Consider the following 16,562-nt stretch of genomic DNA (forward strand, 5'->3'; position numbering starts at 1 on the left):
ATTAGAAATGGGAAGAACCCAGAAGTGACTGTAACATACAGGCATACACACTCACACACACGTGAAAACTTGAAGTCTGTTTGTCTCTAGTCAGAGAAATCCTGAAAGCCCCCACTGGAAACCCAGAGCTATAGACATTTCTAGACTTGCAGCCGCCACAGATTATGATTTATCGCAGGCTGAGCAGTCTATTTATAGCTCTTCAAAATGTTTCAAAGAGCAGTATTTTTCAAACTGCCAAAGGTTTGCAGATTTGTAATGAGAGGAGTTTCTTGATGCGCAGGCTTCCCAAATCCAAACCTGTTCATTGACATTTCTGCAAGCTGTGATTTCATAGTCTTTTTGTGTCCCAGAACCCAGTGGGCAAATTTATCACTGGCAAAAGCCCACTGAAGTTAGCGTAGTTACACCAGTGAGGAATTCAGGTCAATGAACTTTATTTTAGTGGTGCTCAAAATGTTCGCGGTGCTATGCAGATAGATAGCTGTAGGCTTTTTTGCAGCATCCAATTGTTTAAGGATGAGCAGAATGAAAAAAAAAAATACCGTTGAGATGACTTTGTGCTAATTGACTTAGATGCATGCAGAACTGCAGTATGGTTTTGATGGCATTATTATTTAGGGGTTTAGAAGGGCTTTAGTAAGAGGCAAAGCACACTGAACTCTTGTGCACAATTTCCATGGGATCATAGTTCCAAAGAGACTTTAATTGAACGCAGTTGCTTGCTGGCATGGTCAAGCGTGGGTGGAAGAGAGGGGATCCAGCCACCCGGTGGCACAGGCTGGATCTTGTAAGCATATGTCTGTAGAAGGCGAGATGTTTTGTCAGTGATAAGGCCAATTTCTGTCTCCAGAGCTGCCCTGTTACAAATAGTTTTCATCTGTATTTCATTATGCTTTGGCCATGTCCAGATTTAGGTGGATCCAGGTGCATTGCATGGTTTCTTTGCCGATGGTGGCTCGATGAGTCTTTTCATCTCATGCCAGGCTCTACCTGGGCTTAGTGGTGTATTTCTGGCTGGGGTCTACTGATCGTGGACTTCAGACGGCGTCAGCGGTCCTGAGCTGTGTCTGAAGAGTATTCAGCCTATTTCGTAACAAGGTTATTCTAAACTCCCTTACATTTCATCGCCTACTTTTAGCTGCTTGGGTTTCCTGCACAAATCAAAAGATTGCTCTGAGACTACTGAGACCGAAGGCAGCGCAGACCCTGGCTGTGCAGGCTGGCTCTGCCGTGCAGCCTGCCGGGTGCCGTATTTCTGCTCTCTTTGCCAGGAGTTACAGCACACCAAGGAAGCCAGCCTTTACCGACTGAAGCAGCCTGGCACTGCCTTGTTTTATGGGTGGATCAGAGTATTTCAGGTAGTTTGGTGACTTGCTGGAAATGTCCATCTGACCTTCTCTCTCTGAGAGCAGACAGCAGGAAGGGTTGACATGGGTGACCTCAAGATCTTTCTCACATGGAGTCTAAGGCAGGGATGCCTTCTGCAGCAGTACTGGATTGCTCGTTGCTTTGAAGTCATCGTTAAAAGTTTTTTTGTAGTTCAGCATGTGAGACTAGATGGCCTGGTCCAGAAAGCATAGACTGGAGCAGTGTGTGTGCTTGGGAAGGGGAGAAGACGTTAAGGGAGGTTTGATTTGCAGCTCTGGATGTGTTGGTGGCTGTGTACCAGGAGGCTGACTCAAATTGCAGGGCTTGCAAGTGCTCCTCTTTCTTTGTGGTCCTTTTTAACTTGCATCAACTTTCTCCAAACTTCTGACACTTCTAGAAATCTCTGGCATCCTCCGGCAGCTCCAGGTCTGCTCTGGCCTCTTCTTGGCTCTTTGGTGTGCTCACCCAGCCCTTAGGGTCCTCCCTGATGCCCTGCCAGCCCTCTCCATGCCCTGCTTGGGGATCCTCCCGGCTCTCCTTACTGTACCAGCGCTGAAATTAAAGCACCTAACAGGCTCCAGCGATTTACCAGGCTTCTATGCTGGTTTCCAGCTCGAGTGCAGTTTATTTTTCTTCAAATTTAGGATCCACATGGGAAAAGCTGCATTTCAGAGGTGAGGTTGGTGTTTCTTTCAAGTGCCAGTGAATCTAGTGTACCTATCAGGCTGCCTTTGTGTGTATTCGTGGACTTTGTTGGCTCTCACCTTCTCCCTGGGTTGGGAGGGTGTAACAGCAAACGGGTGGGACTGCCAGAGTGACAGCACATTGTTTACAACAAATTTATCTGGCAAAACTTTGAAAAGTTTGAAAAGTGCCTGGAACCAATTGTGTATCCTAATGTAACTATTAGGAATATATATAATAATATAACTATTATAATAATGATATAACTATTATTAAACTTGGCTTAAAACATCGAAGGAGAATCACATTTTAGACTCTCAGGAAGTGCATCAGAGTTTGACACTATGTGTGGCTTTTAAAATCAAAACACTGAGAATAATAATCTGAATTTATAATGGAAAACCCTGCTCAGATTCTGGCTTGACAACTGACTGACAGCCACGTGTCCTCCAGGTGCCACAGAATCCAATATACTTGTATTTTCTCTAACATTTGGTATACCAGCTTATCCCAATATGTTCCACAGAGATAAACAATAACGTTCCAGAGTTAAATAAATAACTTTAGAGATAAGCAACTTTAGCAAGGACGAAAGGTTTGCTTAGCAATGACATTTAGCAGTAGATGGAGATATGCATTTACTTACTCATTTTCCAACAGAAAACGGGTTAGAAATGGCAGTAACACAAAGCAGAGTATCTTGAAGAGAGACAGATTAGGACAGCAAAAGCAGTTGTTTCTTATGACCAGGCTTAATGCAGGCCGGTAATAAAGCTCACTGATTCTGGTGAGAGCAGACGGAGGCCAGTGCCAGAACTGTTGGGAAATTTCATCTGAAATGTGAGAGTCCCTGAACCAAAATAAAATAATCGAAACCAAAAACCAAAAAAAAAAAAAAAAAAAAAAAAGGGAAGGTGAAAGCATGTCTGAAGAAAATACAGAGAAGTCAGTTTTGGGTGCCAAAATAGAAATGTACTGAGTTCAAATGAGATTAGAGTTAATAGTGGTCAAGTTAATACCTTTGATACAGAGAAAGAGAAGTACAGTATGTTTATAAAAAGCTTATGCTCTCATGTCCTGATCCTGTAATATGATCCACTTATGTGTTATCAGCTGTGGTAAAGAGATCCAAAGGCATTTCAACCTTCTAGTAACAAAAGTGTTCTTCATCCTGGAATGTATCTTAATTACAGAATATAGAAAATATATCCCAGGAGAGTCTCAGTGCACTCATTTTGTATGCGTAGAAGTTTATCTTGGAGCGGATTCATAAATAATGTGTTTTTCCTGGTTAACATTATTCTGCATTGTTGCATACATTGAGAAATTTTGTGTCTTTTGGGTCAGCTGGGATTTTGCAGCACATCCCTCCTCTTACCATGCTGTGGTTGTAGAGTGGAGCCCTCACCCTGGTAAGACCCTGGCAGAGGCATGTGGTTATGTGAGGCACAGGAGGAGAGGGCAGGCTGGAAGGGAGGGCTGTGTCCCAGCTTTTGCAAAAAGTCTGTCCCTGCCTCAGTGTAAAAGGGGATAAGGAAAACGAATAAGGGAAAAGAAAGGCACTGATTTTGTCTTACTAATGAATGAAGGACTCTGCCATTCTAAATTTGGAAGTGAAGGGTTTTAGCAAGCTGGGGAACAAGTTAAGGCTGATAACAGTGCACTTTGGGCTGGAGAAACATGCTTCAAATTTGCTATGAATAGACCTGATGGAGCTAGTTACACCACACTCAACTGGAAGCCTTACTTTCACGTTGAACTGTGATACTAAGATGAGTGATGTGATTATTTTCTAGTTAGATTCCCATTTTAAGCTAGACGAAATCCAGTTAGGTATTGTTACATCAGCAAAGGTTGTATCATATGGCTGCCTCTGATATAAACCTGTCAGCCCCTGTTGGGAGCACTGGGTTTCTTTCATTACTCAATTATTTTGAAGATCTGACCAGTTAAGTGCAAGCTGTTTGCTACTCATTCTCTCCTAAATCCAGGAAGTCAGTTAAGCATTGCTTCCCCATCCCCCCCCCCCCAATAAATGTACTTCCAACCCTTTGAAAGCATTTTTTGACAAGGACTTATGCATGGCTATAACTTTATCGTTGCTTTCAATGGAACTGACAGAAGAAACAATCATCAAATGAAAGAGCTTCAGTACAAGGGCAGATGTAAACATCTGACTCTTAAGGAGCTCAAGAGATCTTATTTTATAGTGTAACCAGACTGTAGTAGTAGTAGGAGTAATAATAATAAAAAACACTTAATAGTGTAATGCAGTGTTAGCAGCTAGACAGATAGTAGCCTGCAACTTAAAGCTTTTGAACTTGAGAAGAAGCCTTCATTAATGCAAGCTCATTTCTTCAGCAGGCACATTATATTTCAAAATGGAATTTCCACTGCATTTCTTGGATTTAATTTTCAGGAATTATTTACTTGCATGAAACAGCAGCACAACTTCTGCGGTGTCTTAGCGTTTTCTAACCCAGCAAGATATTAATCGTTCTTTTGAACCTCATAACGTAACATTAATAGTACTATGACGGGAATAGTTCATACACCAAGGCACTGCTCTTACTTCTTTTTTCCTGGATACCCCTAGTTTGCACTTGGAGGACAAAGACCAATGCTGATCTTCAGCAATATCTCAGTATTCCTTTATATTCATCTCAGTCAACGTGTTCTTAAATTTATTATTGCCTGCGTTCTTTAATTGAGTTAATTTCCCAAGGAACTCCACCATACTACCGGCCTCCACCAAAGTTCCTAATCATGAGTGTTATCACTTGAACTGCAGTTCTGTGATTTCACTATTTGTTTTGTTGGCAGGGGAAGGAGAAAAAAAAAAAAAAAAGCCTCAAAGCAGCTGAGTGCCAGTAGTGCTGGCGACTTCGGTTTTATTTATGTTTTGTACTGAGCCACTGTGAATGATAAAGTACGTCTGGGACACGGCTGTGGGCAATGCTCTAAGTGTTATAGCTGGAAAGATGCCAAAGTTGCATTGCTACCAATTTTTTACCATTAGCCTTCTGGAAGGAGGGATTCAAAGTCTCGTTTTATTCCCTCATTCACCAGTGTCACCTTTACACTAAATTAATGTGAAATCTTTACCAGAGATGGAGCTGACAGGATGAGTTGTTGATCCTACAGCTTCTTTGACGTGGCAGGAGCAGAGGAACAAATCCTATAAAATGTAGAAGCCAGCTTCTCTTGGGACTTGAGCTGTGAGGAGTCAGGAGCATCCTTTGAGGTAACAGAGTACCTTTGCTTTTGGCTGAGGCTGGTGTGGTGGGATTGCATTAAGCCACGCTGTCCTGAAGCTCAGTAGAAAACAGGGAGCTTGATCCTGAGGATATGGCAAAATGCAGCAGTTGCTGCCTGCTCAGCTGTACGGGGACTAATGTCCAAGGCTGTAATTAGAAGGTATACCTGCTAATGAATTGGTGTAAGCCCTGCTGTGTTCAGAGTCTGCTGTGGGATCTTTTTCCCTGCACTTACAGAGGAGGTTGACCTTGTTAAATACTTAGCAATAAAAAAATGTTTTCCCTTGCCTGTTTCATAGCCTTTCTTCTGGCTCTACCCGTAGAGAGCTCTTCTGTATTAATTGAACATGTTTACCCAAGTTTAGTTGGGTAAAAGGGAAGTTACGAGACTATATATGAACATGTTACATAAATCTGAGTGTGCTGGATGTGCCTGCATGAATGCACACACATACAGTGTTTTGCTTTCTTTATGGTCACACTAGCAGTAAAAAGAAAAGAAATGTAATATTTTTAACAAGGAGATATGGTTTCAGTTATATTTAAGTCACCAGACTCTTCAAATATTTTATCTTTTCTATGCTCAACTAATTTCTTTAATTGCAGTTAGGTAGGTTGTAATTAATTTTTTGATGAGACAAACTAATACTAATTTGAATATCTACTATACTGTAATACTTGCTTGCAAATATGCCATTCAGCTTCTAGATATGTCTTTTTGCCCCATCTCAAGTTGCAAATACTCACAATATTATCATATCTAGGCAAAGGGTGCAAGCTGCACCTTGAGCTGTGTGACACCCAAATACAAGGATGACTGTGCTGGGTCGGATGAGGGTCCAGCCGGCTCCTGTCCTCACCCTGACAGTCATCAATAGCTGGTGCCTGAAGAACTGTCTGAGAACATCGCAAAAGTATAGCAAGGCGTCCTGAGAGCGTGTCCCAGCCTTCATTGATTTGTGGTCTGGGAAAATCTGAAGAGAGAAGTGGTGTCTTCCAATTTAATATTTGATCTGATTTATTACATCTAAATTGTATAGTTATTTTGTATAATTCATGCTTTCTATCAGTAAAGGGCTGAGTCTCCTCCAAGGGAAATACTGTCTTTTTACTGGAAAAATGTCTTGTCTGCCTTTTCTGATTAACGAGGACATCTATATGCCCACTTTTGTGACTTGAAGGCTGATCTGATACCACTTAACTGTTAATTTGGGAACGTACCTGAACATTCAATCCAGGGCTCCCGAAACTGCGTGTAAAAATCTGAAGTGGTGGGATAATGAAAGTAATTAGTAGTTTGTTGGCAGTTTTCTCCGCGTATCTGATCAAAGAAGAATGAGGCGATCACACAATTTTAGAACCAAAACTAACTGAAATGGTGGGATTTCTAGTACATGGGGCATTTCTGTAAGTTCAGTCTTGGTTTCGTTGCAGATAGGAGCGGTGCCCACTCCTACAGCAGCTGAAATGAATGTCTTTTTATCAGGGATGCTGGTGTCTGTCTCGCTCAGCTGCTGTGGGCTGGTCCTGGGTCTCTGGGCTTGGGCAGCGGCACCAGCAGCCTGCTGGCAGCCCAGGCTTTTCTAGCCCTTAGGGGGCTGCCCAAAGCCGAGGAGGTCCAAGGAGCATCTCAGGAGCTGTGTGATAAGCTCTCCGGGTTCCTCGACTGTGAGAGGGAAACCAGTTGCCTGCTAGGACACTGACCACCAAGTCAGTAGTGGCTTACTGAATGTGAAGGGTTCTTCTGCAAAATTGTACAGGTTTGGGCAACCGAACTGGCGTATGTTTGTTTTCTGTTTGGGTTTTTTTTTCCTTTCTTCCTCTTGAAGGTTCTGAGCCAAAACAAATTACAGCTTATGAGGGTTTCCTTGCTTTATCTTTTGGTAGCCTTTTGTCTTACTATGATGCTGACTATGAGCGGTCCCTGGCCTGCCTCCCTCCCTCCCTCTGTAGCTGTGTGATGAATGCCATCAGAGTGTGGAAGAAGCATCTTGCGTTCAGGCTGGAGCATCTGCGCCTTGCTGCTCGCAGGAATCCTGGCCACAGATTTCATTTCGTTATGTTGCACCATGCCTCTTGTATCAGGGAGATGGGAATGGTACACAGTCACTGCATTTTGTCACGACCAAAGTGGTTTTCCCCTCCATGTTCACACCTCCCATTACTTCCCATCCTCCCGCATTACTGCATGTTTCTATTACTCTGTGCTTTCAATCTAGATCAGGCAACTGCTTGGCAGCAGCATTTTCCAGCTTGCTGCTTCTGTGCTCTCAACCCCATAATGGAAGTGGTTGGGAGTGAGGGAAGCTTTTCTTTTTCTTTGCCAAGAGCTGGAAGTGCATGCTTCTGCCCGTACCGTAATTTATGATCCACCCAGCAGCGCAGGAATTCAGATGGTACTCTGATCAGAAACTCTCTGCGCATGCATAGCAGTATATTAGGGCAACGTGCCAACTTCTTACCAAAGACATTTGCTTCCAATGAGCATTGGCAAGTTGTACTAAATAGGAGCTTTCAAAAACACATCTTTTGCAACCTGAGACCAGGCTCCTGCACTCAGCTTGCAATGTTGATATAGTCCTATTATTGTTACTTCTACTTCTCAACTCAGCTGATGCTATAGTTAATGCACAGAAACGCAGCGCTGATTTTCTTCATGACTATTTTGTGTTACAATTTAGGAGCAGAAATGAAAAAGTAATTGTAACTGTGGTCTCCAGAGATAGAAATCCCTTAAAAGCAGTAGAATTAGGTCTGGCTGCTACCTGCAGATCAAACTACTGCAGCATCAGCCATTTCTATGCCTATAAGTTATTCAGCAGCCATTTCAGCTGGCAGTCTGATTTTTCATAGTTAGCCTTGAGGAGGACAGGAGCTGTGAAGGTCCACTTCTGTCCTTCCCGTCTGAGTTCAAGAGAGGCAGAAGGTCTGAGAATGTGAACTGAGAAATGCGGGGCAGGGCTCTGCTGTCCTGTCTCCTGTTGTGGGTATCTCACAAGCTGTTCTGCTTACAGAGCCTTTAGGTGCGATATTTAACATTTACCACCTATGCGAGGTCCAGTGAAGTAATTAGTGCTAAATCAAGTGAATATATTTGATTGTTCTTATCTGTGTGACTATGCTTGCTATGTGGACTTTTGGTGAAAATAATATAGAGTGATATATATAAAAGAAGGAGAAACCAAAAAGCAGTGTGACGCTAACTTTCAGTGTGGACAGTTTCACAGACTGATTACTGAAATCTTCCTTCTTGCAAGGCCAAAAGCTAATGGGTTTTCCAGACAGCTGAAACCTGTTCATGGGTTCTGGTTTTTGTTTTTGTTTTTTTTTTTTTTTTTTTTTTTTTGTGAAGATGTAATGGGATTTTGTGGTATTTTGAGCTGCCAGCCACAGGCTTTCCTCTGTGTAGGAAACCTCTAAGGAATAAAAATGTGTGTATCTTTTTTTTTCCCCCTTTGTTCTTTTTGTATTTCTAGGCAAAGTTAGAGTGTGTTCATGGCTGCTGTGTTGAGTTAATGTTAGAACAGTGTCTCTGAGCCTGGTTTAAGGACACAAACCACCTAGCATGTATGTGTATCCAACCTAGGGAGGCTGGATTCTTCTCTCTGCTCCGTCCTTGCCTGCTTTGTGCTGCTCTGCCTGGTCTCACTTCACAGGCTGTGTTGTCCTGGTGGGGAAGGATGGTCCTTCAAGTGTTTTCCCATATACCAGGGATTAGGGACAATTAATGCAATGACAGTGATGAACTTTTGGACTTCTTAGTGCTTCTTTAAGGTTTTTGGCTGCTGGCAGTGTTGCTGCCAGGTGGTCATCTCCGTCGCTGTTTTCTTACCTGGGTGTTCACAGTGAAGCCCCGACATCCATCTTCAGTGCCAGGGTCTGACGTTTTGGAAACACTGAACATATCTAGCAGCAACAGTGAGCTAGAAAATGTGGCGATGCTGACCCCCCACCCTCCCAGAAAAGTTTAGGCCATTTACCTATCTCTGCCACTTACTTCGGAGGCTGAACCTCAGGAACCTGTTGCTGACAGTCACCACTCCCCATCAGTTGTAAGGTCCTAATGTGATTGCCTGTTTAGGAGCCTTGAATTCCTTGAGCGAGAGCCATTTTAACAGTAAAATGTGTTAAGGCTGAGGTGATGTCTCTGCTTTTAATATGAAAGCCCTGTTATTCTGCAGAAATACCATAATGAATTAAAATATTCCCCATGGAGAAGTGTATTACTTACTTGCTTGTTACAATATCATACTGGAATAAAAAGCAGCTGGGCTGGCATTCACTTTCTGATGTAGGGACACTATTAAAATACTGTAAAGCAAGAATAGCTTAGCACCACAGTTCTTGAATTCAAAGATTGCCCTCCGAAGGTGCCACGCATGATGGATTGTCACAGACTCTTTGTCCTGCCTTGACATTTCATTCCTATCTGATGTTCTCTTATGTTCTGCTCTGAATCTGCCAAACAGCTGACCCTAGAATTTAATGCCACACCTTCTTCTCTTTCCTTTTTCTGAGCAGCATCTTCTGCAGCTGAGGCTCTGAAGTACTGGAGGACACTGCATCTTCCTCAGGGACACGGACGAGGGGGAGCCGGGGCTTCTGGGGAGTCAGAAAAGAATTGCAGTTGGTGGTCGCCTGAGGAACTTACCTTCACACCAATGTTGCTCTGAAAGGAGTTGTGTCCAACATTCAGGTTTGGTAAGGTATGTCATTTTTCCCCTGCTCTTGTCTTTTTGCTCTTTTTAAAATATCTACATATGGGGAATATAGATAATTAGCAAGCTTTGTGTTTTATTGCTGTATACGTGCCATGCTCATACTGCCTCCATAAGTAACCTTTGCTCTCCCTGAATGTGGAGAGCATTCATCCAGAGTGAAGTGTTTTTAAAGTCTTGGGCTTGAGGGGATGCGTGCTTGTATCAAGTACTTTATTGAACAAAATGCTCACTTATGGTTGTGTTTTGCTGTTGGTGATGTATACTTGGCGATAGGCATCTGCATTTTGAAAGTCTCACTTGTGTTTCGCTAATGTCTGTAGTTCAGAGGGTCAGAGATGAAAAAAAAATAAATGATGCTGAAGTAGCCTATTTGTAATACAGCTCTGTGCTTTCCTTTGTGCTTTGTATATTCTCATTGTTTGCCAAGGACGGGAATAATACTAATTTCTTGCATAATTGTATGTGCCCCCTTTGTTGTGTAGCACTTAAAATTCCTGCGTGTGGAGGTTCTCATATCCACACAAACACTGCCTTGGTTGTAGGCGTTGCTGCTGTAACTGCCGCAAGCAATGTGCAACTCTCTTTTAGCAAGAAATTGAGGACCAGGACTTAAGGAATGTATTGTGGACAAAGCTTGTGCTATAGAAACATTTAGGGTAATAGAGCCCCTGATTCTCTGGTTTCTTTTATCTAGGTCAAGTTACTTCTGTAAAGGCAAAGTTTGCTGATAAAAAAAACCCCAAAATGTAAAGTATTGGTTCCCAGGTCACAGCAGAATGATATCAGATGGTGCTATCCTTTTTTATTTAACATATGGGCATTCTGTGAGGTGACTGAGCCAGCAGCGTAGTCTTGTTGAGAAAAGGACGGCAGCAGTGTAACACCTGCACTTGGTGTTAGTGGGGGGGAGATAAACAAAGTCAATACTTTCTTAAGAGTGTCTGAGAAAACTTGATGCATCCAGGTGGGTGTGCATTCCTTGCCCTGCTTTTGATCTGGTTGCACCAGCAGTGTTGCTCCTGGACTCTCTGGACTCAAACTGTCACTTCAGCACAGTTCCGCTGGTTTGGAGCCTGCCTGTCTCCAGCAATTGCAGAAAAAAACGTTGGTGGGAATAGCTTAAATTAGGTGCTTTGACTTTTTAATATTGAGGGTCAATAAAGGTCTGTTCCGACCACGGCATATGCTGTTAATTTGTACAGGCGTTTTGTGGAAACACGTGAAACCACTGCCCTGTCTGCTCCGTTTGTCTGCGCCAGGCACCTGTTGCTGCCAGAGGAAGTTGTTAAATGTTGCTCATGCTTTTGTTAGCATCTTCACTTTTGTTTGTTTCCAAGCTGCTGCTCTTGTGATTGTAATACCTAAAGGGGAAGGCTGTAAGAGAGGTATTTCATAATCAAGAGGGCCTCTTGACTCTTGCAGAGAAATATTTTGCCCTGTTATAATGTAGAAATCACAGCAACTTGTTTATTCCCTGTTTCCGTGTGGGTTTTGTAGGTGAAAGCGTGTGAATCTTCCTCGCAGTGGGCATGTGTGTTTTGCTGGGTACGCAGGGTGTAGGATCTGCACCAGGGCGGCCGGCTGCTGGTGTGACCGTGGGGGTGCCCCTGCCTTGGGCAGGGTGGGGGTTAGATGAGCTCCCCATGTCCTTCCCACCAGAGCTGGTCCAACTATCAGTCTAAGGTTCACATCTCTGGCTGCAGCATGAGTAATACTCCAGCGCAGAGGTTGTGCAGGACTTTGCAAAACCTCATCGTTTCAGAGGAAAAAGAGCATTTTCCATACAGTCAACGTAGCCGAAACTATTACTTAGGCATTAAACTCTAGGTTGGACTTTGTTTATATTTTTGCATTTTACTTTGTGACTGTCAGATCTAAAACCTTAGTTCTTATGTAAGGAAAGCTCACATTTATGGAAACTTGATTTTTAAGAACATTGCAGATTGAGAAGATTGTGCTAAAGTTTCAGGAGTTGGCAACACCACTGTTTGTTCAAGTCACTGAGACCCTTTTTTATTCTTTCTCTTCGTCTTCGGGGCTCATGCAGACTTACCAGGATAATTGGGTACCATCAACTTGATCGGTTCCCATGACACCCTTGTGAGACAGAAGTGCTTCTTATCCCCTTTTTACATATGGTGAATGAGGAACAGGGTCACTTCTAGGCCACTTTTAGGTGGTAAACATCTGTCTCTGGTTTGCATGTGATCACAATGCCAAAGGTGCACCTGAGGCCCACAGCTGGGGGCACGGAGACAGCGTGGGCTGAGCTGCTGAGGCTGCAGGGCAAAGCAGGAGATCTGGTGTGGATCCATCTGAGGGTGCTGCTCCGATCTATGCCAGTTTCTTCCATGTGTCCTGCTCCCCCACGTCGAAGGGTTTTTAATGAAGTGATTACAGTAACACCAAATGATATCGGGACCCATGTTTGCTGCATCTCTCTGCTGGAAATGGCAATATGTGTTCAGGTAATGTTAGCTGAATTCATTCCTTTTTTTTGCAGCAGAATGTTGTTTGCTCGTGTGAGAGAAGCAGATTCCCTTTTAGCTGCATTTACGCAGTTGTGGTGATGGTAATCTTATTGTGTAAGGAATTATTTTAAACAAATCTGTAGATAACATGCAGAGTAGTATTTCTTTTCTTAAATTACTCATTTTTTAGATTAGTAGAATCTAGTTAGTAAAATGCTCTGTTCTGCTGAAAAAGCACATTTAATAAATATGTAAGAGAAAATTTTTAAATAGCCATTAAACATAGTTAATAAATTTTATCTTGCAAGTAGAATTGGAAAATACCCTGTTCATTTAATGTGTTTTATGGATCTCGTAGCAATTAATTGTCTTCATTACATGGACATAAATCCTCAATGTAATTCACCTCTTTCAGATTAATTGCTTTGGAACTTTTCTCGTTGCTTTGTTTAGGCTGTAATATTATTTCTCTTTTTTAAAAAAGTTGTGTCTTAACATCACATTTTTTACCATCCCCAAATGTTCTGGAAATCACTTCAAGAAAATCTCTGTGCGTTACAGGACAGTGCAGAGGTGGTGTTGCGGCTCTGATGGTCTGATGCAGGTTGAAGCAGAGCTCACACGTTCAAACCCTGCTTGACCCATGGCAGAGCAGGGAGCATGCGTCCTTTTCTCATTCCCTGCATTACATGGACTGATAAGAAGTTGTTATTTCTCTCTTCAAATCTGCCTTGCTTCTTACGTGATTTCAGTTATAAAATCAGAAACAAACAGTGATTTTATGCACCTGTGGGTTTAGATGTCAGGATAAGACCTTAATGCAACTTTCTGATGACTTGGGTGGTGGTGGTGGTGCAGGTCTGCTGACTGTGTCTGAAAATGTGTCAGTAAAATTACCCTCGTGTTATTGAGGGGATAGTTCAGCTGGAGCATCACGGGACATCTGCTTGAATTCCCAAAGTTAAATTCAAAGCTTTATTTCGAATAAAGTCTTTATTCTTCTCGAGTGAATTTTGCACACCAAATGGGAGAACAGGATCGCATGCAGGATCGCTTTTTACATGGGCTTTTTATCATTGAGCATGCTGAGCTTGTTTGTATGAGTAACATTTATGCAAATGTTTTCTAGTGTTTCTCTGAACTATTTTGCCAGGGTGAGGAAATAAAACGGCTATTATGTTTGCATGTTTTGTTGCAAGATCAGCAGACTGGCTGTTAACATATCAATTCCCTTGATGACACCACTTCTGCAACCCTATTCACTCAACTTTTTCTGACAGGGCTTTTATTGAATCCATCAACTCGACACATATCAAAGCACAATTTCTGATAACAAATATCTTGGTGTAAAATGAATTAAAAAGCTGATATCAGCAGCAGAACTGAGCTGAATTTCTGAAAGAAAATAAGAAACTCCAAAACGAACATGAGATTCTCAAGATACCAATCACAGAACAGTAATATAATAGTCCTCTACCCTGTACTCTTGAAGTACTGAGAAGTCAGCGGGTCTGCCCAAAGTCATACGAATGGGCTCGTTCTGGATTGTCAGCCTGTGAAAGCCTCTGTTTTCTGGACTCTGATGTTTGTCGTGTTGCTTCAGAGAGCAGCCTTCTCCTGTCTGCCTTGCTCTCTCCACCCTGCTTTTCTATCCCTTTCTTTTTTGCATCTCTTGGATGATAAGCAGCTTCAGGCAGGGCTGCCTTTGCACTGGTACTACTCCCAGTGCACCCAGGCTTGCTTACCTCTTATTTTTGGCTAGCACACACTATCAATAGTGTTTGCTAATAATAATCGCGCTTTTTGCTCTGTGGCATGCCTGCTCTTTGGGTAAGTATCCACTGGCAGTTTGCAGCCTAGCAGAGAGGAGGAGGAGGGTGGCCAACAGTTGATGTGGAAAATTAATTATAAACTACCATCCTCCTGCCACATAATTAAGGCAGTTCTGCTTTCAAAGCTTTACACCCAGCCTTGCAGAAAAAAAAGGAGACTACTGCATTTCCTTCCTCAAACAGTGGGAATGTTGCCAGAACAAAGCTTAGTGGAGAATGTCAGGTGTGGAACTGATTGCTCAGGATGCTCTAGAACCTTTACTGCCCTGCCTGCACCTGTGCCACCACCCAGATAGTGACTTTTACCTTTCATCGGACGAATGTTAGCTTAATTCTGCATCCTAGTTGATAAAGGCCTGTGAGTGTGAAAGGGAAGTCACCCATGTCCCATATGCAGCCAGGGAGTAACATTTTGTGTTTCTTTATAGTGGTGAAATGGAAACATGCAGGTTCAGATGGGCTACAGCTTGTTCTATTTTCATCCTTCAGGATGACATATTTATTTCATAATGATCCACAAAAACTGGCCTGTGATGTAGATGGGAAGAGTTTGACAGGCACCATGTAGCCCTGGGCATCTAATTACCTAAAGGAGCGGTTCTGTCCCTGAACAACCTCTGTCTTAAGGATCAGAGAAATAATTGCTGGAAGCTCCGGCTCCGTGTGTACTTCTGGAGCCATTCTGGTCTCGTAATTGCATGCTGGGTCCTACTAGCTTGTGTCGAGCAGTGCAGGGCCAGCAGAGCACAACTGAAGTGCCGAAGATGCTCTTCCATAGATAGCTGTGTAGGATGCCTGAGAGAGGATTTTGGAAAGCCCTGACAACTTTTGTGACTATTTGAAGCTGAGCTAAAGAAATGCGCGTTTGGTGTGACTTCCCTCAGTCTAAGCCATTGCTGAGTCTAGAGGGTATTGAAGCGTACGATATGAAGAGCCTCGTGAAGCCACAACAGTAACTGGTGTAACAAAGATACTTTGCTGTATTACCAGTGCCTCTTTAGACCAGAAAAATCCTTTAGGCTTTTCAGGTTTTCAGTTAAGGTACCAGAATTCTCCACTTTGCACATTTTTATTATGAAATTTATTGTCACCGTTGCTGACTAATTTGACAGTTAATTGAGGTGTGATGCTCTAAGAAATACCTAGGATTTTGTAAAGCGCCCGATTGCTGCCAGGTGGAAGGCAGTTGTCACCAACTCAAGTCAGGACGGTGTGGCTTCTGGTTTCCTCTTTCTGAGCTCCTGATTGACACAAACCTCTTTGCTAGTGCTGTCACGCTGGCTTTTTTTTTTGCAGCCAGGAGACTGAATAGACTGAATGTGGAAGCACAAACTTGTTGTACAAGTTCTTTAGATGTGCTGCAAATAATTATGAATATGTTTAATGAAGGGAGGCTAAAACATACGGAAAACATTTGGAAATAAGAGAGAATGTGTGCAGCCAAGCATTAGCTGTGAATGGAGAGTTCTTATTGGCATCGTTTAATGGGAGCTTTCCAGTTCGTCGTTTCTGCAGTGAATGTATAGAAACAGCAAAAAAAAAAAAAAAAAAAACAGAAAGGCTGGGTAGCTGGAGATAAATGGGAGGAGAAACAGCTGCCTTTCACCTCTAGGAGAGAAGGGAGAGTGAAGTGAGCAGCATTTCTGTTGATAGGCAAAGGCCCCCAGCAGTCTTTGCCTCCCAGTTCCTGGGAAGGGGCCAGCAGAGACCCTGCTGACACTGGCACCCTCTAAGCAAGGTAGCATCTTCCTTCTTCACCACAGCAGATGGTGTCTGTTGTCTTCTCCTGATTAGTCAGTTGATAACGGGGAGATATTTTTTTATTCCCCCCCCCCCCCCCCCCCTAGGTGGAGCAAGTAAGCTCCATGTATATCTCACCAGACAAGCGAGGTGCCTTTTGACATTAGTAGCCGTATGCCTTTTCCCCCACCTCAGGAACTGGCCGCTGATCTTTTTGGAGATTCCCCTCTTCCTTTCTTTGCAGTCCTGCTGTGCTTTCCAGTCTTAATGTCATGTGAGAAGGAACTCTTCAGTTTTGCATCAGATGTCGTGTAAAGATGGGCTGGGGGGACCAGCACGCTGATGTCTGCTCAAGCTGTGTTGTGGTGGTGCCGTAACCTGCGTGGGTGAAGAAGCTGAGGACCAAAGCATTCCCAGTGAAAACTGCATGTGAAAAGGCAACATGAGGCTCAGGACTGTGCCCTTACCCTGGCAGACCTCATGTCT

At 43.1% G+C, this 16,562-nt stretch overlaps 1 protein-coding gene across 1 annotated transcript in view; it reads left to right on the forward strand.

Moving 5' to 3' along the window:
* SGCD (sarcoglycan delta) overlaps nucleotides 1-16,562 on the forward strand; it is a 341,209-nt gene that overhangs the window by 119,506 nt on the left and 205,141 nt on the right. Inside the window, exon 2 of the mRNA XM_040604641.1 lies at nucleotides 9,834-10,018. The gene's annotated coding sequence lies outside the window, so the exon portion shown is untranslated. The remainder of the gene's footprint in view (nucleotides 1-9,833; nucleotides 10,019-16,562) is intronic.

Source organism: Falco naumanni, chromosome 8, assembly GCF_017639655.2.
Source record: "Falco naumanni isolate bFalNau1 chromosome 8, bFalNau1.pat, whole genome shotgun sequence".
In the NCBI taxonomy this organism is placed as follows: domain Eukaryota; kingdom Metazoa; phylum Chordata; class Aves; order Falconiformes; family Falconidae; genus Falco; species Falco naumanni.